The sequence below is a fragment of the Narcine bancroftii genome, chromosome 13 (assembly GCF_036971445.1).
Source record: "Narcine bancroftii isolate sNarBan1 chromosome 13, sNarBan1.hap1, whole genome shotgun sequence".
Taxonomy (NCBI): Eukaryota; Metazoa; Chordata; class Chondrichthyes; order Torpediniformes; family Narcinidae; genus Narcine; species Narcine bancroftii.
Window position 1 is genome coordinate 37070119 of NC_091481.1, and position 26862 is coordinate 37096980.

The window sequence follows — 26862 nt, forward strand, 5'->3', positions numbered from 1 at the left end:
GGGGAATGCAGGAAGAATAGAATGGGGTCAGGGTGAATGAGTTGTTATTGGTGGGCATAGGCCTTGGGTGGAAGGGCCTGTTTCTGGTTGGATTATTTCTTAACAACCCACCCAGTTCCAGATATTTATCTATGATACATATTCTGAACTGCTTCCTAATGCATTAGCATTCCTCAAATAAGGAAACCAATATGTATGCAGTTTTCAAGATGTGGTTTCACAATGCCGTGCCTATGACTGAAACTTAACAGTCTTACTTTACCAGTAATTTCTCTTGGCAGAATAGTCAGCATTTCAAATAATTCCATGATTCCAGATAATCTCGTGGAATGATCACACTCTCGGGTAATATGTGATGACAGCTTGTTGCCTCTGCACAACAATCACCACCTCTGTGGTAAAGTAGGCAAAAGACTTTAAGACATAATGCCTTTGCAGTAAAGGACTTGAGTGGAGGCACATTGCTAGGGAATTGATATTACCATATAACAATTACAGCACAGAAACAGGCCAGTTTGGCCCTTCTAGTCCATGCCAAACACCTTCTCCCACCTAGTCCCATTGAACTGCACCCAGCCCATAAACCTCCGTACCTCTCTCGTCCATATACCTATCCAACTATTCTTTAAATATTAAAATCCAGCCCGCATCTACCACTTTGCCCGGAAGCTCATTCCACACTCCCACCACCCCTTCATGTTTCCCCTAAACATTTCCCCTTTCAATCTCAATCCATGACCTCTTGTTTGAATCTCCCCCTCTCTCAATGGAAAAAGCCTGTCCACATTTACTCTATCTGTTCCCCTCATAATTTTTGATAATTTCAAATCACCCCTCATTCTTCTATGCTCCAGGGAAATAAAGTCCTAGCCCGTTTAACCTTTCCCTGTAACTCAAACCCTGAAACTCAGGGAACATTCATGAACATCTCCTCTGCACTCTCTCTATTTTGTTGATGCCCTTCATATAATTCGGCGACCAAACTGCACACAATATTCCAAATTTGGCCTCACCAATGCCTATACAACTTCAACATGACATCCCAACTCCTGTACTCAATACTCTGATTTATGAAGGCCAACATACCAAAAGGTTTCTTCACCACCCTATCTACATGTGACTCCACTTTCATGGAATTATGTACCAGATTTTCTAAATCCCTTTGTTCTACTGCACTCCTCATTTTTCTACTATTTAACGTGTCTGACCTTTGCTGATTAGTCCCACCAAAATGTAGCACCTCACACATCCAAGTGCCACCTTTCAGCCCACTCTTCTAACTGGCTTATATCCCACTGCAAGCTATGAAAACCTTCCTCACTGTCCACAGCACCACCAATCTTAGTATCATCTGCCTATTACTAATCCAATTTACCACCCTATCATCCAGATCATTAATATGTGAAAAACAACAATGGACCCAGTACCGATCCCTGAGGCACTTTACTAGTCACCAGCCTCCAAGTTGACAAACAATTTTCCACCACTACTCTCTGGCATCCCCATCCAACCATTGTTTTTTTTTGTTTTTTTAAAATTTTTTATTTTTCACACCATAAATCACGTTAGCCATGATATACACTTTTTCTTTTTCACACATTTACAGTGACTTTTTCTCCCCCCCCCACCTCCCTCCTCCCAAGCCACCCCCCACCCCCCCCCTCTCATCCATTTTAGGTATACAATCTAGGTTGTATTAATTCAGTCAGACAATGTTGTCATTCAACAAAAATACACCAGAAATTCTACAGAGTCCATTCTTTTCTTTCCTTCTCCTTCCATCAACTTAGGTAATGTTTGTCCCCGGTAGGTTTTCGCTATTGTATTTAATGTAAGGCTCCCATACTTGTTTGAATATTTCAATATTATTTCTTAAACTATATGTTATTTTTTCTAATGGAATACATTTATTCATTTCTATATACCATTGTTGTATTTTCAAATTATCTTCCAATTTCCAGGTTGACATAATACATTTTTTTGCTACGGCTAGGGCTATCTTAACAAATCTTTTTTGTGCATCCTCCAAATCAATTCCAAATTCTTTGTTTTTTATGTTACTTAGGAGAAAGATCTCTGGATTCTTTGGTATATTGTTTTCTGTTATTTTATTTAATATCTGATTGAGATCATCCCAAAATCTTTCTACTCTCTCACATGTCCAGATTGCATGAATTGTTGTTCCCATTTCTTTTTTACATCGAAAACATCTATCAGATACTGTTGGGTCCCATTTATTTAACTTTTGCGGTGTAATGTATAGTCTGTGTAACCAATTATATTGTATCATACGTAGCCTCTTATTTATTGTATTTCTCATCGTTCCAGAACATAATTTCTCCCATGTTTCCTTTTTTATCTTTATATTTAAATCTTGTTCCCATTTTTGTTTAGTTTTACCATTTGTTTCCTCATTCTCCTTTTCTTGCAGTTTAATATACATATTTGTTATAAATCTTTTGATTAACATTGTATCTGTAATCACATATTCAAGGTTACTTCCCTCTGGTAAACTCAAATTGCTTCCTAATTTATCCTTCAAGTAGGATCTCAGTTGGTAATATGCCAGCGCTGTATCTCCAGTTATATTGTACTTATCTCTCATTTGTTCAAAGGATAAGAATCTACTTCCTGAAAAACAATTTTCTATTCTTTTAATCCCTTTTTTTTCCCATTCTCTAAAGGAAAGGTTGTCTATTGTAAAAGGGAGTAGCTTATTTTGCGTCAATATTAGTTTTGGTAATTGATAATTTGTTTTATTTCTTTCTACATGGATCTTCTTCCAAATATTGAGGAGATGATGTAATACTGGAGAAGTTCTATGTTGTACCAATTTTTCATCCCATTTATATAATATGTGTTCAGGTATCTTTTCCCCTATTTTATCTAATTCTAATCTCGTCCAGTCTGGTTTTTCCCTTGTTTGATAAAAATCTGATAGGTATCTTAATTGTACGGCTCTATAATAATTTTTAAAGTTTGGCAATTGTAAGCCTCCTTGTTTATACCATTCTGTTAATTTATCTAGTGCTATCCTCGGTTTCCTGCCTCTCCATAAAAATTTCCTTATTATTTTCTTTAACTCTTTGAAGAATTTTTTCTGTCAGTTGTATTGGCAATGCCTGAAATAAGTATAATATCCTTGGAAAAATGTTCATTTTAATACAGTTTATCCTTCCTACCAGTGTTAGTGGTAGATCTTTCCAATGCTCTAAATCGTCCTGTAATTTTTTCATTAGTGGATTATAATTGAGTTTATATAATTGGCCTAGATTTTTGTTTATTTGTATACCTAGGTATCTTATTGCCTGCATTTGCCATCTGAATGGAGATTCCTTCTTAAATTTTGAGAAATCCGCATTATTCATTTCACTTTTATTTACGTTTATCTTGTAACCCGACACTTCTCCATATTCCTTCAATTTCTTATATAATTCTTTTATTGATAGTTCTGGTTCTGTTAAGTACACTATAACATCATCCGCAAATAGACTGATTTTATATTCCCTGTCTTTTATTTTTAATCCTTTTATATTATTATCTATTCTTATCAATTCTGCTAGTGGTTCTATAGCTAGCGCAAACAATAAAGGTGATAGTGGGCATCCCTGCCGCGTTGACCTGCTTAAGTTAAATTGCTTTGATACATGTCCATTTATTGTCACTTTCGCTAACGGTCCCTTATATAATGCTTTAATCCAATTAATATACTTCTCCGGTAAACTGAATTTTTGCAATACTTTGAACAAATAATTCCATTCTACTCTGTCGAAGGCCTTCTCTGCGTCTAAAGCAACTGCTACTGCAGGTGCTTTATTTCCTTCTACTGCATGAATTAAGTTAATAAATTTACAAATATTGTCTGTTGTGCATCTTTTTTTGATAAATCCAGTTTGGTCTAAATTTACCATTTTCGGTACCTGTTCTGCTAATCTGTTTGCTAATAGTTTAGCTATTATCTTATAGTCTGTGTTTAGCAAAGATATTGGTCTATTTGACGCTGGTAAGAGTGGATCTTTCCCTTGTTTTAGTATTACTGTAATTATTGCTGTTTTACATGAATCTGGTAGCTTTGTGTTTCATCAATCTGGTTGATTACATCCAGGAGGGGGGGTATTAATAAGTCTTTAAATGTTTTGTAGAATTCTATTGGAAATCCATCCTCTCCTGGTGTCTTATTATTTGGTAATTTTTTTATTATCTCTTGTATTTCTACTATTCCAAATGGTTCTGTTAATTTATTTTGTTCCTCTATTTGTAGTTTTGGTAGTTCAATTTTAGTCAAAAATTCCTCTATTTTCCCTTCTTTCCCTTCGTTTTCAGTTCGGTATAATTGTTCATAGAATTCTCTAAAGTTTTCCTTAATTTCTTTTGGATTATATGTAATTTGTTTGTCTTTTTTCCTTGATGCCAATACCATTTTCTTAGCTTGTTCTGTCTTAAGCTGCCATGCTAGGATTTTGTGCGTTTTTTCCCCTAGTTCATAATATTTCTGTTTTGTCTTCATTATATTCTTCTCTACCTTATATGTTTGTAATGTTTCATATTTTATTTTTTTATCCGCCAATTCTCTTCTTTTAGTTGTATCTTCCTTTATTGCTAATTTTTTTTCTATGTTTACTATTTCCCTTTCCAACTGCTCTGTTTCCTGATTATAGTCCTTCTTCATCTTGGTTACATAGCTTATTATTTGCCCTCTAATGAATGCTTTCATTGCGTCCCATAGTATAAACTTATCTTCCACTGATTCCGTATTTACTTCAAAATACATTTTTAATTGTTTTTCAATAAATTCTCTAAAATCCTGTCTTTTAAGTAGCATGGGGTTTAATCTCCATCTATACATTCTTGGAGGGATGTCCTCTAGCTTTACTGTCAATATTAAGGGTGAATGGTCCGATAGTATTCTCGCTTTATATTCTGTTTTTCTTACTCTATCCTGCATACTAGCTGATAACAAAAATAGGTCTATTCTTGAGTATGTTTTATGTCTAGCCGAGTAGTATGAGTATTCCTTTTCTTTTGGGTTTTGTTTCTTCCATATATCCAAAAGTTTCATTTCTTGCATTGATTTAATTATAAATTTGGTTACTTTGTTCTTCCTGTTAATTTTTTTCCCCGTTTTATCCATATTTGGATCCAAATTCAGGTTGAAATCCCCTCCTATTAGTATGTTCCCTTGCGTATTAGCTACCTTCAAAAAGATATCTTGCATAAACTTTTGATCTTCTTCGTTAGGTGAATATACATTAAGTAGATTCCAAAACTCCGAATATATCTGACATTTTATCATAACATATCTCCCTGCTGGATCTATTATTTCCTCTTCTATTTTAAATGGCACATTTTTACTAATTAATATAGCCACTTCTCTTGCTTTTGAATTATATGATGCTGCTGTTACATGTCCTACCCAATCTCTCTTTAATTTCTTGTGCTCCAATTCAGTAAAGTGTGTTTCTTGGACAAATGCTATATCAATTTTTTCCATTTTCAGTAAATTTAGTAGTTTCTTCCTTTTAATTTGGTTATGTATTCCATTAATATTTAAAGTCATATAGTTCAGCGTAGCCATTTTATACTTTGTTTATCTTCTCCTTCCGTTTTTCCATCATTACCTTTCCTCCTTTTCCATTTCTGTTTTCTTATTTTCAACTCTTTATAAGACAACATTCCTACAACATCCAACATTTTCCTTATTCTTCTATTTATATCTTCTTTATCCCCAATCTCCCCTTCCCCTCCTGAGTTGTCCTTTATCCCTTGTCGGACAACCACATCTCCCCTCTCCATTTGGGTTTGCGAATTCACTCGCAAGCGTCAACTGATTTTGCAGTGACCGCTATTTCTCCCCACCCAGCCTTCCCCAGAAAAGATTTCACTTTTCATATGTAACAAAGGTCACTCTTTTAATTCCCTCCTTATTCTCTCTATTCCATTTCCTTCCCTTATTCATTCTTGTCTATACTATCTATATTTTCCTCTAAGTACAGATACCTTCACATATGCACATTTTATCTATTCACTCTTATACCTCTTTACCCACATACATATCAATCGTGATCATTTTTACTCTCATTACCCATCTTCATCCCTCAGTCTATTTTTGTAATTGTTCTGCAAATTTTCGTGCTTCTTCTGGGTCCGAGAATAGTCTGTTTTGTTGTCCTGGAATAAATATTTTCAATACCGCTGGATGCTTTAGTATAAATTTATACCCTTTCTTCCATAAAATCGCTTTTGCTGTATTGAACTCTTTTCTCTTCTTTAGGAGTTCAAAACTTATATCTGGATAAATGAAGATTTTTTGCCCTTTGTACTCCAGTGGCTTGTTGCCCTCTCTTACTTTTTCCATTGTCTTCTCCAGTACCTTTTCTCTTGTAGTATATCTTAGGAATTTTACTACAATAGATCTTGGTTTTTGTTGTGGTTGTGGTTTAGAGGCCAATGCTCTATGTGCCCTTTCTATTTCCATTTCTTGCTGTAGTTCTGGACATCCTAGGGTCTTAGGGATCCAATCTTTTATAAACTCCCTCATATTCTTGCCTTCTTCATCTTCCTTAAGGCCCACTATCTTTATGTTATTTCTTCTGTTATAATTTTCCATTATATCTATTTTTTGAGCTAACAGTTCTTGTGTCTCTATCGCTTTTTTATTAGATTCCTCCAATTTCTTTTTTAAGTCTTCTACCTCCATTTCTGCTGCTACTGCCCGCTCTTCCATCTTGTCCATTTTCTTTCCCATTTCTGTTAAGGTCATATCTATTTTATTCATTTTCTCTTCTGTGTTGTTTATTCTTTTTCTTAAATCATTAAATTCCTGTGTTTGCCATTCTTTAAATGACTCCATGTATCCTTTAATAAGAGAAAGTACCTCCTTTATCTTGCCTTTCTCTACTTCTTCTATTTCACTGTACTCTTCCTCTTCCTCTTCTTCTTCCTCTGGGTTGGCCATCTGTTGTTTCTTTGTTGCCCTTTCCTTCTCTTCTTTCTTGTTTCCATTGTCTTCTGTGGTCTCTTCTTGCTGCAGGTGTTCTGCAGCTGTCGTTGCCAGCTGTGGAGATCGACTCCCCAGCTGGTCCCCCCTCCCGTCGGTGTGTTTTTTTTCATGCGCGGTTGCGCACTTTTTCTCGGCTCAGCGAGCCATTTTTGTAGTCCATTATCTACCGACCTGAAGGAGCGGGTTTCTCTCACCATCGCGGGCCTCTTCGAACAGGTAAGGCCTTCACCTTCTTCCTCCGTTGTCTTCTCTTCCTCTCTTCTTACCGTTGCTTTCAATTTTTCTTTTTCTGTCGCCATCTTCTTTCCACCTTTATACTCACTTTTTTTTCACTTTTATTTCTGTGCCTTTGTGTTTTCCTTTGTTTTTCCTGACTTTTCTGGAGAGGGCTGGAGTTCACTGTCCGGCCACTACTCCATCACGTGACTCCTCCCCAACCATTGTTGAATCCATTTCACTACTTCAACATTAATACCTAATGATTGAACCTTCCTAACTAACCTCTTATGTGGAACCTTGTCACAAAGACCTTACTAAAGTCCATATAGACAACATCCACAACCTTCCCCTGGTCAACCTTCTTAATAACCTCCTCGAAAAATTCGATAAGATTTGTTAAACATTATCTGCCACGCACAGAACCATGTTGACTACTCCTAATGAATCCCTGGTTATCCAAATAATTATAAATTCCATCCCTAAGAACACTCTCCATTAATTTACCTACCACTGATGTCAGACTCACAGGCCTATAATTACCTGGTTAACTTTTAGAGCCTTTTTTAAACAGTGGAACAACATGAGCAGCCCTCCAATCCTCCGGCACCTCCTCTGTGGTTAATGATATGTTAATATTTCTGTCAGCCCCCCCCCCCACTACTATTTCTACACTAACCTCCCTCAGGGTCCTAGGGATTATCTTATCAGGACCCACAGATTTATCCACCTTTATTCTCTTTAAAATAGCCAGTACTGCCTCCTCAATAATCTGTATATTTCCATGCCCTCACTACTAGTATTCCTCACTTCACCTGACTCAATATTCATTCCCTTAGTGAATACTGAAGAAAATAAATAATTTAAAATTTCTCCTTCTCACATACGCTACCCCTCTGATCCTCAAGGGGCCCAATTTTATCCCTCACTATTCTTTTTTTTTTACCTTGCCTGTCAAAACAGCCTCATAGCCTTTCTAATTTCTTAAGATTTTTTTTGCACACTTTATATTCCTCATGCCCCTCATTTATTCCCTGCTGGTTGTACTTAATGTACACATCTCTCTTCCCCCGAACCAAATTCCCAATATCTCTTGAAAACAAAGGCTCCCTATATTTTCTAACCTTACCTTTAATCCTCACAGGGACATACCCTGTGAATATCCTTCATTTATCTGTTGCATCTTTCCAAGAAAATAAATTATCCCAATCCACTGCTTATAAATCCTTTCACATCTCCTCAAAATTATCCTTGTTCCAATCAAGGATCTTAACCCTAGCCCAGCCCTATGTTTCTCCATAGTTAACGTAAAACTAATGGTATTATGATCACTAGTCCCAAAATGTTCCCCAACACAAACCACTGTCACCTGACCTATCTCGTTCCCTAATAGGAGATCCAACACTGGTCCCCTTTCTAGTTGGTTCTTCTATGTATTGATTTAGAAAACTTTCCTAAACACATTTGACATACTCTAAACCATCCAGCCCTTTTACAGTAAGGGTGTCCCAGACAATGCGTGGAAAGTTAAAATCTCCTACAATCACCACCTTATGTTTACTACCCCTATATGCAATCTCCTTACAAATATGCTGCTCTAATTCCCTCTGTTTTTTATGTGGTCTATAATACACCCCCATTAGTGTTTTCATGCCTTTCCCATTCCTCCCCAAATAGCCTCTCAGGATGAGTGCTCTAATCTATCCAGCCATAGCCCCGCTGTAATGTTTTCTCTAACAAGCAATGCGACTCCTCCACCTTTTATCCCCCTGTTCTAACACGCCTAAAACAACAAAATTCATTGCCTATCTCTTAGGATTTATATGGAATTTTGCCAATCATTGCCCCTCCTACAACCAAGTTTCACTGATGGCTCAAATATCATAGTTCCATGTGTCAATCCCTGCTCTAAGATCATCCACTTTGCTCACCGTGCTCCTTGCATTTAAATATATACAGAATGTCCCCCACATTCACTCCTTTGATTACCATCTACGTTTACTACCCCTTCCATTAATTTTAACTATCTCATTCTCTCTCCCTTCAAATCTATTGTCCTTCTACCCTGATCTTTGTACTCTCATTTTGATCCCCACTTCCCTGCCAAACTAGTTTAAACCCTTATCCACAGATCTAGCAAACCTGCCCACCAGGATATTGGACCCCCTCTAGTCTGGCCTTTTAGAACAGGTCAGAAGAGATCCCAATGATCTACAAATCTGCTCCTGCCCCAGCTCTTTAGCCACACATTCATCCACCACATCTTCCTGTTCCTACCCTCTCTGGCACGTGGGACAGGCAGCAATCGTGAGATTACCACCCTTGAGCTTGCTTTTTAATTTCTTCCCTAACTCCCTATATTCTTCTTTCAGGACATCATCCCTATGTGGACCACGACATCTGGCTGCTCCCCCTCCAGAATGTTGAGAACTCGATCAGAGACATCCTTGATCCTGGCACCTGGGAGCCCTGATCTTGTCCAGAAAACCTCCTATCTGCTCTCCTAACCAATGAGTCCCAATTACAAGAGCTCTCCATTTTTCCTCCCCTTCCTTTCTGAGCTGAGGGCCAGGATCCACGCCAGAGACCTGACCACCCTGACTTGTTTTAGTATCTAAAACAGTACACTTATTACTGAGGGCAACAGCCACAGGAGTACTCTACTCTATCTGTCTCCCCCCCCCCCTTCCCTTTCCTCACAGTCACCCAGTTAGCTGACTCGAGTCTGTTTGGGCTGACTGTCTCCCTGTAACTCCTATCTATGGCTGCCTCTGTCTTCCTCATGATCTGAAGCTCATCAAGCTGCAATTCTAGTTCCCTAATTTGGCCTCCAAGGAGCTGCATCTGGATGCACTTTTTGTAGGGTGTGATAGTATAGATTCTATTGCCAATGTCTATCTGTACATATGTACAGATGGTAGTGTAGGATGACTGTGATTGGCTGACAGTGTAGCCACACCTACTGGCAGGTCTTAAAGGATTGATCCTAGCCAGACCAGGTTATTCTGGACTGGTCAACCTACTTGTGATATGCTCCAGTCTTTTAGTTAATAAAAGCCTTGGTTTGGATCAATAAGTCTTTGGTCCTTTCAACGCGCATTACATAGGGGTCTTTCATGAAAGACATGAAAGACCCCAACAATGAAGACGCTGTTTACATCCGGTACCGCACGGATGGCAGTCTCTTCAATCTGAGGCGCCTGCAAGCTCACACCAAGACACAAGAGAAACTTGTCTGTGAACTACTCTTTGCAGATGATGCCGCTTTAGTTGCCCATTCAGAGCCAGCTCTTCAGCGCTTGACGTCCTGCTTTGCGGAAACTGCCAAAATGTTTGGCCTGGAAGTCAGCCTGAAGAAAACTGAGGTCCTCCATCAGCCAGCTCCCCACCATGACTACCAGCCCCCCCCACATCTCCATCGGGCACACAAAACTCAAAACGGTCAACCAGTTTACCTATCTCGGCTGCACCATTTCATCAGATGCAAGGATCGACAATGAGATAGACAACAGACTCGCCAAGGCAAATAGCGCCTTTGGAAGACTACACAAAAGAGTCTGGAAAAACAACCAACTGAAAAACCTCACAAAGATAAGCGTATACAGAGCCGTTGTCATACCCACACTCCTGTTCGGCTCCGAATCATGGGTCCTCTACCGGCACCACCTACGGCTCCTAGAACGCTTCCACCAGCGTTGTCTCCGCTCCATCCTCAACATCCATTGGAGCGCTCACACCCCTAACGTCGAGGTACTCGAGATGGCAGAGGTCGACAGCATCGAGTCCACGCTGCTGAAGATCCAGCTGCGCTGGATGGGTCACGTCTCCAGAATGGAGGACCATCGCCTTCCCAAGATCGTATTATATGGCGAGCTCTCCACTGGCCACCGTGACAGAGGTGCACCAAAGAAAAGGTACAAGGACTGCCTAAAGAAATCTCTTGGTGCCTGCCACATTGACCACCGCCAGTGGGCTGATAACGCCTCAAACCGTGCATCTTGGCGCCTCACAGTTTGGCGGGCAGCAGCCTCCTTTGAAGAAGACCGCAGAGCCCACCTCACTGACAAAAGGCAAAGGAGGAAAAACCCAACACCCAACCCCAACCAACCAATTTTCCCTTGCAACCGCTGCAATCGTGTCTGCCTGTCCCGCATCGGACTGGTCAGCCACAAACGAGCCTGCAGCTGACGTGGACTTTTTACCCCCTCCATAAATCTTCGTCCGCGAAGCCAAGCCAAAGAAGACATAGGGGTAGTCATCAGAAACATTTATGCTGTCCCTGACCTCCCACATCCTACAACTGGAGTACTGGACTACCCCAACTACCTCTATTACCTACTCTTATATTAAATAAAAATTAATTTACCAACCTCACTGGGAGCCCTTCCTTATCATCTGCTCACTGAAGCCTCTCGAGCCAAAGCCTGAACTCCCTACTCCTTCACTGGGCCACTCACTCACTGCCGCTTGTCCATATACCCCTCTATTTAACTGTCCTTGCCAATTACCTCATGTGCCACATTAATCCACTAATTTTTCTCACTCTCCTTGTTGACGTCACATGCCTGTCCTGTCAGTCCCTCGTTTTGTTCAGTAACAAAAATTAAATTCCCTTTACTAGATTAACTGTCTCTCCAAACAGCAGCCCTCCACTCAGTTCAAATCAGATGTGGGCATTGATACTTCACAGAGTTCTGAGTAAGCCCTTGTGGTAAAATCTTGCAAGTAAGTGGATGGCAATTAGTGCAACGCCTTTACAGCATGAGCGACCGGGGTTCGAATCCCACGTTGTCTGTGAGGAGGGTGAACATTCTCTCTGTGTCTGCGTGGCTTTCCTCCAGGGGCTCTGGTTTCCTCCCATCCTTTACAGGGTTGTAGGTTAATTGGTGTATTTGGTGGGGGGAGGGGGGGCACAGGCTCATGGGCCAGAAGGGCCTTTTTAAATAAAAAAATACTTTAAAGAGTGGAACCTTCAAGCACCTTTTCGGGGGTGGGGTGGGGGGGAAATTTGTTTGTTTAAAGCTAAAACACATTAGTAGTCATGTTACATTGCATTATGGCTGCATTGTGAAGTATTATATTGACTGGAGATTATTGTCAATATACTGTAGTTCCTTAAATAACCCTGGAGTGTAAGTGATCTAAGATAGAATGGAAGGGGAAGATGAGGTGGGGCTTGTGAGAACTTTTCCAGGATCAAGCATCACTTCACTGCATAGTGTAAAGGTTCTCATTTAAGTGCCTGGCTTGGGATTCCTTCATCTCTTTCCACACTCTAATAGTCTCCACCCTGCCTCTGATACGTTGGAAATTGGAGCTCCCTTGTTCTTCTCTGATGGCCAAACTGGTGCACACACCACCCCAGAAGAAAGAAACTGATGACTGCAGGGCCAGAGGGGTGGCTGACAGCCGATCTCATTTCCAGCAGTCCTGTTGAGATTTGCTTCACACATCTGGGAGTGGAGTGGCTGTAATGTGGCTCAGCTTCTGTGCCCGAAGCCCTGGAAACACAGGATAGTCCTTGTACTCCCAAAATCCACCCCCTGGGTCAAGGAGGTCCTCAAGACACTGCAACCAGCTAAAAATGAAGTGGTCTATTACTGAGTTCCATGGGGAGGAACCAGTGTCACAGCGACAAAGCGATTTTGGAAGCAGATGTTGTAGCTGGTCTGAAGGAGTAGTGGGTCGAGGCTGGCCATGTACAGCAGAGAATAATCAGCCTTCTGCGAGATGGGATCTACAGCAGCTGCGGGGCTGCAGAATGTGGAGGCTTGGAAGCTGGGAAGGAGGGTGACCTTAACTTTCAACTGAGAGCAGTGCAGGCGCATGTGTGAGGGCGTGTACTTGACTTTAGAGTGTCCGCACCTTATATTCATCTCGGGCACAACTTGTTCTTTTGCAAACACGTTGTCTTCTTCTCACCCATCCCATTCCTTTTCTACCCAATTCTGAAGAATCGAAAATCTGCAGAATTATAGGGCACCATGGTTACAGGTGTGAGGGGAAGAGAATTGGATGGGTGGGGGTGGTTTGCAATATTTATTCTAATTTAGAAATACAGCACAATAACAGCCCTTCTGCCCCTCGAGCCCGCATTGCCAAAATACACCCATGTGGCCAATTAACAAGCTAACCCTGTACACTTTGGGAGGAAACTAGAACCCCCGGAAGAAACCCACGCAAACACGGGGAGAACGTACAAGCTCCTTGAGGACAGCAGCGGTTTTGAATCTGGGTGACTGGCGCTGTAACAGCACTGAGCACTACACTAACTGTGTTTTGGTTAGTCGAAGAAAGCTGTCTTTAGAGAGGATATTGCCAGAGAACTACTGAGTGAGGCAGTGCAAGTGGAAATCAGGAACTGAAAAAGAGCCATCTCCTTGATGGGTGCATAGTACAGGTCATCAATCACCAGGAGATAAAATATGTAGAGGGATTGTTGAGGTCTATAAAAATAGCAAAGCTGTTATTTTGTGATTTGCTTTTTTTTCAAAGCTGTTATTGTAGGTGGTTTCAACTTCCCCAACATTGAGTGGGAATGTCAGTGTTAGGGAATTGGAATGGGGTGAACTTTGTTAACTGTGTCCAGGAGAACTTTCCTTAGCAAAAGGTGGCCAGGCCTTCCAGGGATGGGGCAATATGGGACCTTGAACTGGGGAATGAAGCTGGTCAGGAAACTGAAGTTTTGGAAGGGGAACATTTTGGGATCACTGGCCATAATTTATTAGCTTTAAGACAGTTATTTAAAATGATAACACTAGTTCTCAAGGTAGAATGCTAAAGTGGAAAAAGGCCAATTTTGTCAATAGTTGACTGGATGAGAGCCATTTAAGAGGGTGATAAGGAAAGTCCAGAACAAACATGCTCCCTGTAAGGTCCAGGGCAGGAATTACAAGGGAAATGAACTCTGGTTCACAAGAGACATAGTGTAGCGGCACAGATCAGAAAGAAAAAAGGAGACGTATAATGAGACGCAGGCAGTCTGTTCAAGGGAATCCCTTGAGGAGTGTCTGGAATTTAATGGCAGAATGAGGAGGGAACCAAGGAGGGCTAAAATAAATTTTGAAATGGATTTGGCAGACTGTGTAAGGGAGAATCCAAAAAGGGTTTATGTTTATTATGAACAAGTGGTCCATGAGGGAATGAAAAGGTTTTCTTAAGGATCAGGATGGACATCTATGTGTGGGGTCAAAGGACATGGGGAAGATCCTAAATGAATATTATATGAATGTGTTTACTCAGAAGAAGCAGGAGTGGGAAGGGAGGGAGGTAACTAAAGATAGCCTAGGGCAGGACTGTATCAATAATGGGGAGGTATTAGATCACATCAAAGTGGTTAAGTCTCTGGGCCCTGACCAGATGCATCCCAGAACATTGTGGGAAGGCGGGAAGGAATTTGTTGGGGCCTTGACAGACATTTTTAACTCATTTCTGAGGTCTGGAGAGATTCCCCGACTTACGACCTATGCCACTTACGACCATCCGTACATATGACTGAAAATAAATATGGTATAAATTTTTAAAAATATGTAAATATAAAAATTACGCTTTTGGGATGAAAGTAGGGGCCTATCTATGGCAGGGGTGGCCAACCTCTCACGAGAACTGGTCTTGATGGCGCCATGTTGTATTTGACGAACGATTTTCAACTTGTATCCGTTTTGAGATGCAACCCTGTTCTGTTCTGACCAACCGGTTGTAAGTGGAAGACAACCCTTTTTTTCAAAAGGGCTGAAAGGGAAAATCAAAGAGAGTTAGTATGGATTTGTGCGTAGGACATAGTTTCTCACGAGCTTGATGGAAGTTCTTAATGAGGTAACAGAGTATAGACAAGGACAAGGACAAGGTAGTTGATATGATTCATCTGGATTTTAGATAAGGTCGCACATGGTAGGTTGGTGTGTTATAAAAAAATGGAGTCAGAGTGACTCTAGATGGTGGTTTTTCAGTACCCTTACATTTTTTAATATCCATAAATGTTTTTGGACAAGGTTGTTGGTGGCAAGATAAGTAAATTTGCTGAAGACCATGTGTTATGATGGATAGTGATTTGCAACAGGTTCCAGATCAGATGGACAACGGAGAGAAGTGCGAGGTGCTGCAATCAAACCGGGAGGACTTGCTCTGTTAATGGCAGGGCACTAAAGAGGGCTATGCCACAGAGGTACTTGGGGGTGCAAGTACCAAACTCTTTGAAGATGGCAGTAGAGGTAGAGAGAGTTATGAAGAGAAGATTGGGACACTTGCCTTCATTGGTTGGAGTATTGGATGTCCCGTTGAAGTTATACAAGTCATTGGTGAGGCCACACTTGGAATAGTGTGTGCAGCACCAATGATGATGACATCAGGAAGTAGCAATGAAAACGGCAGCACTTCTGTGGTGCAGACCCAAGGGGAGCAAGGGAGGGAGAGGAGATGCAGCACTCCCATGGGGTCCAGCCGCCCGGTCGACTGCCATTGGCTCTACATGGGGTCTGAATGGCCCATTGAGAGAGCCGACGGTGGTTTTGGCTGAAATCCCGTGACCACAGATCTATGCCCAAGATGGCAGTGTCTATTAATTGGCAGCGGCCATGAGGGGCTGCAGTCTCCAGGGAAGTGGAGGACTAGAGCAGGGCAGCAGAGGATGGGAAGATCACACACTGCATAAGAGGGAGAAGCGAGGAGACAACCCGCAGGGACGGTGAGCGTGGCAGCAAACCAACGAGGGGGCTCTGCAGCTGAGGAACCAGTGCATGTGTCGGGCTGCTGGAGACTGGCTCGGACTAGCTGGAGGGGCACCAGGTATTGGAACCAGGAAGCGAGGAAGTGCCAAGGGTGCTGGAGGGTCCCTGACTGTGTCAGAGGATTGGATCTGGAGTTCAGGTCACCAACGGTTTGGACTGGACTCTGTGTGGCTGCGGATGCTGCGGAAACGCTGGAGGTGAATCTTCGGACTCTCGGATGGGGGGGGGGGGGCCTCTCTTTTGCTTCTCTCCCTCTGACTGAAGGTCTGACTGCAAGAGGTGCTCAGACAATTCCTGGTGGTGGCGAATCCGTCTGCCCTGCAGCAGGCAACAAGAAATTTCATGTAACGTAACATTATTTTATTACTATGACAATAAATTGAATCTTGAGTTTTAGTCTTCAAACTATAGGAGGGAAATTATAAATTTAGCGAGGTTACAGAAGAGATTTACAAAGTTGTTGCTGGGATTAGGAAAGTTGAATTATCATGAGAGACTGGAAAAACTGGGCTGGTTTTCCTTAAAGCATACAAAGTTGAGAGGACTATTATTGAGGACTATAAACACAGTTATAGACACCGTAACAGCGTCAGCGCTCGGGACCAGGGTTTGAATCCTGTGATGTCCGTAAGAAGTTTGTACATTCCCCCCATGTCCATGTAGGTTTTCTCTGGGTGCTCCAGTTTCCTCCCACCGTTCAAAGACTAACAGGGGTTGTAAGTTAATTGGGTATAATTGGGCCGCACGGGGTCGTGGGCTGAAATAGCCTGTTTCCATGTTTGTTTGTTGATGATACTAAATTGAGTGGGAAAGCAAATTGTGACAAGGATGCCGAGGGTCTAGATCAGTTATATGAGTGGGGAGAGTCTGGCAATTTTGGGAAATGTGAGGCCATTTATTTTGTAAGGAAAAATAACAAATTGTACTGTTATTTAAATGGTGAAAGACTGCAGTACGCTGTGGTGCAGAGACCTGGGAGTGCATGAATTGCAAAACTTTAACTTGTAGATGCAACGGGTAATCAAAGAAGCAAAATGGGATGCTGGCCTTCATTGTCAGAAGGATGGAATTTAAGAGCAGGGAGGTACAGGGTACTGGTGAGGAAGCATCTGGAGTATTGCCTAACAGGCTCTTGAACCTCCCTTTGTTACACTAAAGCCGCTTTCAGGTGGCCAGAATACCCGACTGTAAAGCCGCCTATTCTACCCCAATGTGGCTGTCAGGTGGCCACCTGAAAGTGGAGAGCCCAGCCAGGAAGAGCACTTACCTAACCCTCCTCCTGTAGGTATATTCTCCGGCTCAGAGAATCCCCCGTTGCACCTGAAAGTGGGACTGCGGCCACAGTCCACAGGAGCCGGCGTTCACTCGGACGCGGCTCTTCTTCAGCCAACACGTTCAGGTGACAGAAAGGTGTCTTCTCCCCAGCCATCTGAATGTCCCAATTGAACACCCCCAGCCGTGTCTTCCGGCACATTATCTGCATCCGAGCACCTGAAAACGGCTTAATCAGGGACTACTCCAACACCTCAAAAGGACTGTCTGCACTATTGCAAATCATTTTATTTGCCTGAGGATGTGTGAATATTCAGTTCCTCTCCTTTGTATTTATTCTCTTTTTAATTCAATTAAATATACTTTTGTTGTTTTTCTTTACTACTCTCAGCTATAAATCGATATACACCTAATGCCTGTGCTCTTCCACTTCCCCTCCCTCTCCCCATCTTTTTATTGAGACACCCACCTGTTTTTCCTTATTTCTGGCAAAGGGCCCAGGCCTGAAATTTTGGTTGCCCTCTAATTTCCGTGGATGCTGAGTTTCTCCAGCACATTTATACATTGCTCGTAACTCCAGCATCTGCAGATTTTCTTGTTTACCTCTATACATTTGAAGATACGAATTGGGAGCAGGGGTAGACCACGGCCTCCATTGCCAATGGATGATCCAATTCCTAGCTCAGTTTTACACTGCTGCCTACCTGGGTAACTCTTTTCTCCTGGTTTATCAAAAATCTATCTCTCCTTGATTCCATCCACCCTTGAGGAAGTAAGTTCCAAAGAAACACCACTCGATGAGGGTAAAAAAAATTGCCTCCTTTCTGTTTCCATATGCAAATCCATCCATCCCTCAAGGTTGCTGCACAGGTTGATAGGATAGTTAAGAAGGCCTATAGGATGCTGGGATTCATTAATAGGGGGATTGAATTCAGCAGTAGAAAGGTCATGTGACAACTTTACAAATATTTGGTAAGACTACACGTAGAGTATTGTGTTCAGTTCTGGTCACCTCATTATAGGAAGGATATGGAAGGTACAGAGAGGGTGCAGAGGAGATTCACCAGGATGCTGACTGGACTGGGAAACAAGTCTTATGAGGCAAGGTTAGCAGAGCTGGGACTTTTCACTTTGGAGTGTAGAAGGATGAAATTATGAGAGGCACAGGTAGGGTGGATGGCCAGCACCTGTTTTCCAGGGCAGGATCAGCAAACACCAGAGGACACGAGCACAAAGTGAAGGGAAGGAAGTTTAGAGAATACATCAGGGGTAAGCATTTTACACAAAGAATTGTAGGTGCCTGGAATTCCTTGCCAGGGATGGTGGTGGAGGCTGGAACATTGGAGGTATTTAAGAGACTCTTTGACACATGGATGTAAGAAAAACAGAGAGTTTCGGGGTAGGGAGGGTTCAGTACTATTTTTTAAAGGAAAGAATATATGGGTCAGTACAATATTGAGGGCCTGTAGTGGGCTGTATTGCTCTATGTTTCCTGGGTCAGTTTGTTAAATGTGCTACATGTTAACATGAACTTTGTATTTTGAGTGTGAAAGATGCAAATCATATTCCGCAGAATCAGCTCTGTGGATCTTACAGCTTGACCCTTGCAGGCCGCAGGAATTTTTTTGTAGTTCTCCACGTTAACTGCACAATATAACCCCAGTTCTGATTATTCTCACGTACTACGGAAACACATGTGCAGGATTGACATTTGAAACTTGTTTTTCTCAGTGGGGAGCTGAGGCACTGCTTGCTTGCGGACCAGCTGAACAACTGCCAAGCCCAAAGAGAGAAGGTGGACCACATATGGCAGGAAGTTGTTATGTTGACCGTAGTAGCAGCTGGCTCTTAGGAATCAGTTGCATCACCATGACCCCGTCTCCCCCGCAAATGAGATCCTACTTCCATCAAGAAATTAGGATAACATTTACATAGATTTCTTTTTAATGTATACATACAGCACGGTAACAGGCCATTTTGCCCCACAACTCTGTGCTGCCCAATTTACACCCCATTAACCTACACCCCCAGAACATTCCGACTGGTGGAAGAAAACCGGAGGCCCCGGGGAAAACCTGCGCAGACATGGGGAGATCGTACAAACTCCTTACAGACAGCACGGGATTTTGGCCGGGGTCCAGGATGTGGGACTCAGTGGAAACAATAGGCCTCCAATCACTGGTGCTGTAGAGGTGTTGCACTAACCCCTACACCAACCGTACCACCCTCATAGAGCAGGAAGAGTTAAAGTTTAAATGTGGAAGTATTTGAGAGAAGGGAGAGGGAGAAGAGAGGGTGGCACAGTTGGTATAACAGCTTGTGAAGTGCATGGGTTTTCCCTGGGAACTCTGGTTTCCTCCCACTGTTCAAAATGCACCGGGGATATAGATTAATCAGGTGTCAATTAGGCGGCATGGACTCGTAGGGTGAAATGGCCTGTTACCGTGCTGTATGTCTAAAAAAGGGGAGGGAGAAGGAGGGTAGAGGGAGAGTGAGAGGACGAGAGGGAGAGGGAGGGATGAGAGAAAAAATGAGAGAGGGAGAGGGGAGGAGAGAGTAGAGAGGGAGGGAGAGGGGGAGGGAAAAAGAGAGAAGACAGGGAGGGTGGAACAGGCTTAATAAATTAATGTCGAGAGGCTGGATCTGAGTTTAACCTGTACTAACAGATTGGACAGTTTTTAAAGAGTGAAGGAAAATGGTCTTTTCATATTATTTTCTGAAATAATTGCCGTAATGTGGGTTTGAGAAGAACTTTCACTCAATCTGCCAAAGTTTTTTTCCCTTTCTGGTGAAGGATCTCTGAATTCTTTCTCTGTGCTGACTGGCCCACGTGGGTGAACCAGCATTTTCTGTTTTTCACATTCCCAGCTTTCTCAATATTTTGCCCTATAATCTCTCCCTCCCTCCATCATCCTACAGACCTTTCCTGTTCTTCTCTCCTCCCCCCCTCCCTTCTTTCCATTTAAAAACTTGGGAGATCTCTCCGTTTTCTAGTTCTGATGAAAGATCGAAAGCATCAGTCTGTATCCCTTCTTCCCCATTCACTACGTGACACATGAAAGTCTGCAGACGCTGTGATTGTAGTAAAAACACACCGAAATGCTGGAGGAAGTCAGCCGGTCTTTTCAGAGTCTATAGGAGACTCTGACGTTTCAGGCCTGAGCTCTTCTTCCTTTTAAAGTAGAAACAAGTGGTACGGGGTTGAAAAACAATAAGGTTGGAGGCCAAGCCAGGGAGGTGACCATAAGTGATGAGTTCAGGGTGGTTTGATGATTTGTGGTGGGGTCCTGTTGGGAGGGGTAAGCAAGAGGAGGTGTCTGAGAACTGTCATCTGCCTTCAGCCAGATCGAGGTCAGTGCACCAGACCACAACAGCATCGCCCTTGTATCTGGGTTTCATGGTGAGGTTCAGATTGGTGTGGAGAGAGTGGAGGGTCAAGTGCTGCAAGGGGGTGAGAGTGGAATGAGGGGAGTAGTGGCCGTTACAATTGATGTCACAGTGACAGTTGGAAATATAAAAGTCCAGAGCAGGCAGAAGACCGGGGTGAGATGTCCAGGAGGAGGAAGAAGGTTTAAAACAGGAGAAAGGATCTGTAGTGGGGGGTGGAGAATCGTGGTTGTGGAAGTAAGCGTAGAGCCGGAGCTAACAGAAGAAGAGTTCAACATCATGGTGTGTGCGGAACTCCTTAAGGTGTGGGCGAAGGGGGAACGAAGGTAAGGGGTCTCTTGAGAACAGAGCGTTCAGTTTCCAAGAGGAGAAGGTCAGAGGGAATGGTGAACACCAGGCAGGGGGAGGTTCAGTAGGGCGGAGGGTGTTGGGAAGGGGAGGAAGATGGGGTGGATTAGGAGGTGGAGGGTAGGAAGGGTCCAAGGGAGGGCAGGGAGGTTTGAGGGTGGAGAGGGAGAGGCTCATAAGCTCCTGGAGCCAGGGTGGGAGTTTGCGAGGGAGGGTCAGTCAGTTGTTCGCAGGGCCAAGGTGCAAACCCGCGTCTGAAGCTCAGTTCTGTATGTCACTGAGTGGGGCAATATATCTTTGTTTCCCACAGACGTGAAAAGACTGGATGAGTTCCTCCAGCATTTCAGAGTTTTTACCCCTATCTACTATATAATTTCCCTGAATTACGTTCTTGCCCTTTCACACACCTGTTTGAACTGCCTCTGCAGGATTAGCAGTCATTTATTAAATAAAAGAGCATGTCTGCTGTGTGCTACCCCTCACCAGATAGGCCACATCTGCCCAGTTTTTGAGGGGAACACTGTATCACCCCTCAGTGCCCAGTTGGCCATATGAAAGACATCCCCAATATTACGTGAGCCAGACACAGATTCCTGACGAAGGGCTCAGGCCCCAAACATCGCTTCCCTTTTACTTCCTGTGGACGCTGCGTCACCTGCTGAGTTTCTCCAGCACGTGTGTATATTGCGTTTTAACCACACGCATTACAAGAACAGTATTTCCACATCCTGAGGAAACCCCTTAGCAATTATTCAAGGTGTCCATCAAGTCTCCTCTTACTCTTCCTTTCCCAGAGTAGAGAGGCCCGGAACCTTGAGATTGGTGCCAAGGTAAAAAAAAAAATGTTTCATTCCCAGAACAAACCTCATTTCCTTGCTTGGAGTACAAATCTCCCATTAAAACAAAAATTCTGAAGCCCATTTGGGCTTGTGGTCCTTTGGGGTGACTGAGTGGGATGATCCAGGAAAGGCCAGAGCCCTGCACATAGTTTGGCTATACTTTATCTTGGAATTCTTTCAATGGCCGGGGTCCAGGATGTGGGACTCAGTGGAAACAATAGGCCTGCCAAAGGGAACTGCACAGTGATATGGGAGGAGTTTCTTCTTTTCATAATAAAAGTTGGAGCTGGGTTCCTGTCAGTACCCTGTAGGAAACTGCAGCCTGTGGTTTGTAGAGCTAGTTTCCTTCCCCCCCCCCCACTCCCCCCCCTACTCCCCATCTCAAATCCACTGACTGTTGTGAAGGTTTTATTGAAATTGAGAGCCAGCAACCCTCCCTTGTATAGATGTCAATGCGTAGGTAGCTATTTAGAAACACAAACGGATAGGTACACAGAGAGAAAGAAAACTGAGGTGCTGGAAGGACTCATTTTATGGCCAGTTAATGGTTCTGGTCACCACCTTTTAGAGAGATGGAATAAAGCTTCCCAACCCCTAAACGTTCTCTCCACGGATGCTGCCTGACTTGCTCCAGTTTTGTTTGCTCAAGATTCCAGCATCTTCAGCTTTTGCATTAGCTCTGTTCAAAATCAAAAGTCCTTCGGGTAACATTCCTCTCACCACTGCCCCCACCCTGTCTGCCTCCATCCCAACCACCCCCTCCATCAGCACGTCCAAAAAGAAGTTCCTACCAAGGTCCTAAAGACATGACAGCTGACCCCAGGCCCGCACACCTCTAATGGAGCACATTGTAGATCTGTGGAAAACTAAGCTACAGACAGGAAATGTGCATCACTTAGCTGGTGCAGGAATGTGCTGCTGCCTTGGATACCTTGCCAAGGTCAAGGTGGAAGTAACTTACTTTCATCAAAGATGGCTGTCTAGTGAAAGGTGCTGTGGATCTGGTTCAGAACGGCCGAGGCACGTAGTAAAAGTTTGTTGGACTGGACAGGCAAAGTTGAAGGAGAGTGGGACTGTGAGACGAGCGCTCCCTCACGATGAGCAGTAGGAACTCAGTCGTCAGGGGGCGATGAGCTGTCAGTGTTTCTGTACAGTGCAGATGTGGCTCATCCCCACCTGAGCTACTTTCCATTTTCTCTGGGGATGTGCCCAACAGGCAACAAGTGCCCAGACAATTGCGGGGGGTGGGTGTGGGGTCCAGTGGCTCGCCACGAATTCTGCATACAATTGCCAGGCCTGTCCATGGCTTAATGTTCTGTCAAACCAAGGTCACCCACAAACTGGAGGAACAACTCCTTATACTCCATCTTGGCAGACTCCAACCAGATGGCATTAACCTCAGCTGCTTCAATTTCTGTTCATGCCCTCTCTTACCCCGTCCCTCTGTTTCCCTTCCTCCAGCTCCCCACCCCAGTCCCTTACTTCTTCTATCAGAGAGCCCCCTGCCCACTCCCCTATTCTCAGGTTCTTTCTCTTTTACCCTCCCACTTGTTGAGGATGGTAAGGCTGCTGGCTCCCAACTTGACAAAACTTCACAGGAGCACAATTGAGTGTCCCCTGTCTGGCTGTATCATTGTGTGGTCTGGAAAAGCATCAAACCCGAAGACAAAATGGCCAAGAAGATCCCTTTCATCTACTGACATTTATTGGGAGTATTGTTTAAATATAATTCAAAGACCCTTTCCATCCAGCACACAGGATCTGCGACCCACTACCATTGAAATTAGGTATAGGAGCATCAAAATCAGGACTACCAAGCTGGGAAATATTTATTTTGGTGTGTGTGTGTGTATATTATTATGTACTGCATATTGTGTGTGTTTGTGTATATTATGTATTGTATATTGAGTGTGTATATTATGTACCATATATTTTGTGTGTGTATATTTTGTACTGTATATTGTGTGTGTGTGTATTTTATGTACTAAATATTGTGTGTGTGTTTATGTGTGCACCTTAGTCCATAGAAATACTGTTTTGTCTGTTTGTGTACAGTCAGATGATAATAAACGAATCTATCTACCCATTACCTCATGTTAGCCTGTGCTCTTTCCCCTTCCTCCTTCCTCTCCTCTCCACCTCCCCTCTTCCCTTCACCTAGTCTACCTATTAGACCAAATTACTGGCAAAGGGCTTAAGCCTGAAACTAAAATTGCCTTTTCCTTTTGATGGTCGCTGTGAGACCTGCTGCAGAACCTGCTGGATCCTAGAGTATGGTGTCAGAACTCAGCAACAAACATCAAGACCTTGCATGGCTGCAGTGAGAGAGGCCCTGCCCGTCAGATCCCAGGCTCTACACATACCATCCTAAGGAAGGCTGTGGCAAGGAAGCAATGATCACACATTGCAATGAACTGGTAGTGTGTTGTGCTGATGGCTGGCTCTGCCCCCAGCTGCTCACAGATAACCCTGGTTTCCCGCCTAAACCCAGAACTCTTCTAAACTCTTAGTTATAAGCTAATAAAAGCATTTGTTCTCCCTCTTGATGTGAGAGTTTTTATTTTCACTATAATTTTGTTAGCTTATTCCCCAAATGATGGAACTGCTACTCAAGCCAGGTATGCTGTCCCCTGATGCAGCTGAGGAGTTCATGTACTGGCTAGTCTGCTTCCAGGCCTACCTGAACGTGGTCACAGATGTCTTCCACATCGATGAACTCAGGAGGTCCACATACGTTTCAAGGGTAGGAATGAAAGGGTATGCAGTCATCAGGGATTGCTCTACATATGATGCTGCCATCGAGGCATTGAAGGATCGGTACCTGAAGTTGCAAAACAAGGTCGTAGCGAGGCACTGACTTGTTCTATGTCACCAATGGCCAGGATAGACCATTGATGACTACCTGCTGGATCTGTGGACCCTTGCCAAGAGATATGAAGTGGCTACGGGCCGTGTTCATGAGGAAGAACAGACCGGGATACTCTAGTTGTGGGGGTCCGCTTGAACTACATAAGGCAGCAACTGCTTGAGTAGAGAAAGAAGGACCTGGCTAGCCACTTTGAACTGGTCAAATTGTTGGAACAGGCCAAGCTCAAGGATGACGACCTCGAAGCCAGCAAATTCACTCACCCAGGTGAACCCTTCTGAAGACCGGATGCTCCCTCTACCCCAGCCCTAATGGCTGCCACTTCCCATGCCAGGGAGTGCTTTTTCTGCGGCAAGAGCCAGCACCCCCAATCTCGTTGCCCAGCTAAAGACTCAGTGTATTCCAACTGTGGCAAGAAAGGGCATTGGGTGAGGGTTTGCCACGCAAGTGGAAGCCTGGGGAAGTCTGCAGCCTGCACTGCTCCCAATCAGATTCCAGCCCCAAGCTGTCTGCCCCGAGTTCACCCGAGCCTACTTGCTGCGCGACACGCCGATGGAGGTAAGTGAGGAAATGGCGCAAAAAGGCTTGGCGGCCATCCTGACGCAACCAAAATTCAAACTCGGCGCCATCATCATCAAACGAGGAAGGAGGGTGGCCATCTTGCTGCGCCATGAAGTTGATTCCATCTTACCCACACAGGGCAACCCAGGATGGTGAGTGCCACTCAAGTGAGAAGCATGGAGTCTCCGGGGACCTAGCCTCAATGGTCCTAAATCGGGACAGACCTCACCAGTTCAGCAACTCCATAGTAATTCGTGAAGGAAAATGGACATTCCACTAAATACCTAATCAACACAGAATCTATTGAAAGCTTCATAGACTCAAGGACTGTGCAAAAATACAACATAAAGACGTGCCCTTCTAATTATTGTATATTCCTTATGTCTCATTTGCATTCTACACGTATTCAACAACATTGCATAGTACATCTGTCATTTGAAGGGGAGGAATTTTGTAAAATACACCTGTATGTAGTTGATGAATTATGTGCTCCAGTGTTGTTGGGTCTAGACTTCCTGTGTCACCTTAAAAGCATGACCTTGGAGTATTTTGATCCCCTCCCCCCAGTATCATCAAACCTAGCACCAGCCCATGGAGAGCACGTGGAGGTGGTAAAAGGGAAAAACAAGTCCAGGCTAGTAATTGACTATAGGCCAAACTATTATCGGTACACACTCTTGGCGCATAATACCCCCTCCCTCGAATTTCGGACATGGTGAATGATATTGTGCAGTATCGAGTCTATTTGACCATTGATCTCAAAGCTGCTTATCACCAGCTGCCAATCTGTTCTGAGGACCATTCATATATGTCATTTGAGGCTAACAGTCAATTCCAGAGGGTCCCTTTCGGTATCACTAATGGGATTTCTATCTTCCAGAATCAGATGGACAGAATGGTGGATGAGTAAGGGTTGAAGGCTACCTTCCCCTTCCTCGATAATGCTACCATCTGTGGCCACACCTTGGAAGACCATGACGCCAACCTCCAGAGTTTTCTCCAGGCGGTGAAAAGCCTGAACCTCACATAACTCTAGCAAGTGTGTGTTCAGGACTAAACGTCTGGCTATCCTTGGCTAAGTGGTGGAGAATGGCATCATCAGCCCCAATCCCAATAGGATGCGCCCTCTGTTACAGCTCCCTGTTCCCAGGACCACCAAGCTTTGAGGAGATACCTGGGGTTTTTCTAATATTACATCCAGTGGATCCCTCAATACGCTGATAAGGTTCAGCCTCTCTTAAAAGCCACAAATTTCCCCATCTCAGCTGAAGCCCAAACGACTTATAACTACCTCTGAAATCACATTGTGAAAGCCGCCATGCATGCAATGGATGAGGATGTACCTTTCCAAGTGGAAAGCGACGCTTTGGACATAGCCTTGGCCGCTACCCTCAACCAGGTGGGCAGGCGGTTGCATTCTTTTCTCAAACATTACAAGGTCATGAGTTCCGGAACCCATCTGTGGAAAAGGAGGCTCAAGCCATTGTAGAAGCCGTGAGGCACTGGAGATACTACCTGGCTGGTAGGAAATTTACACTCCTCACTGACCAGCTCTCAGTCTTATTCATGTTTAATAATGTCAAGAGGGGAAAAATCAAAAGTGACAAGATTACTAGATGGAGGATCGAGCTATCCACCTTCGATTAT

At 43.5% G+C, this 26862-nt stretch overlaps 1 protein-coding gene across 6 annotated transcripts in view; it reads right to left on the reverse strand.

Annotated features, from left to right (window-relative positions):
• The window catches only part of LOC138748364 (uncharacterized), a 169431-nt gene that overhangs the window by 23639 nt on the left and 118930 nt on the right, over positions 1-26862 (reverse strand). The window contains exons 18-20 of one of the 6 annotated variants that reach the window (XR_011347977.1): positions 24469-24609; positions 14763-14947; positions 13082-13180 (exon numbers count right to left, since the gene is read on the reverse strand). The exons of 4 other annotated variants lie outside the window; for them this stretch is intronic. The gene's annotated coding sequence lies outside the window, so the exon portion shown is untranslated. The remainder of the gene's footprint in view (positions 1-13081; positions 13181-14762; positions 14948-24468; positions 24610-26862) is intronic. One more of the 6 variants, XR_011347978.1, reaches the window with a different exon arrangement.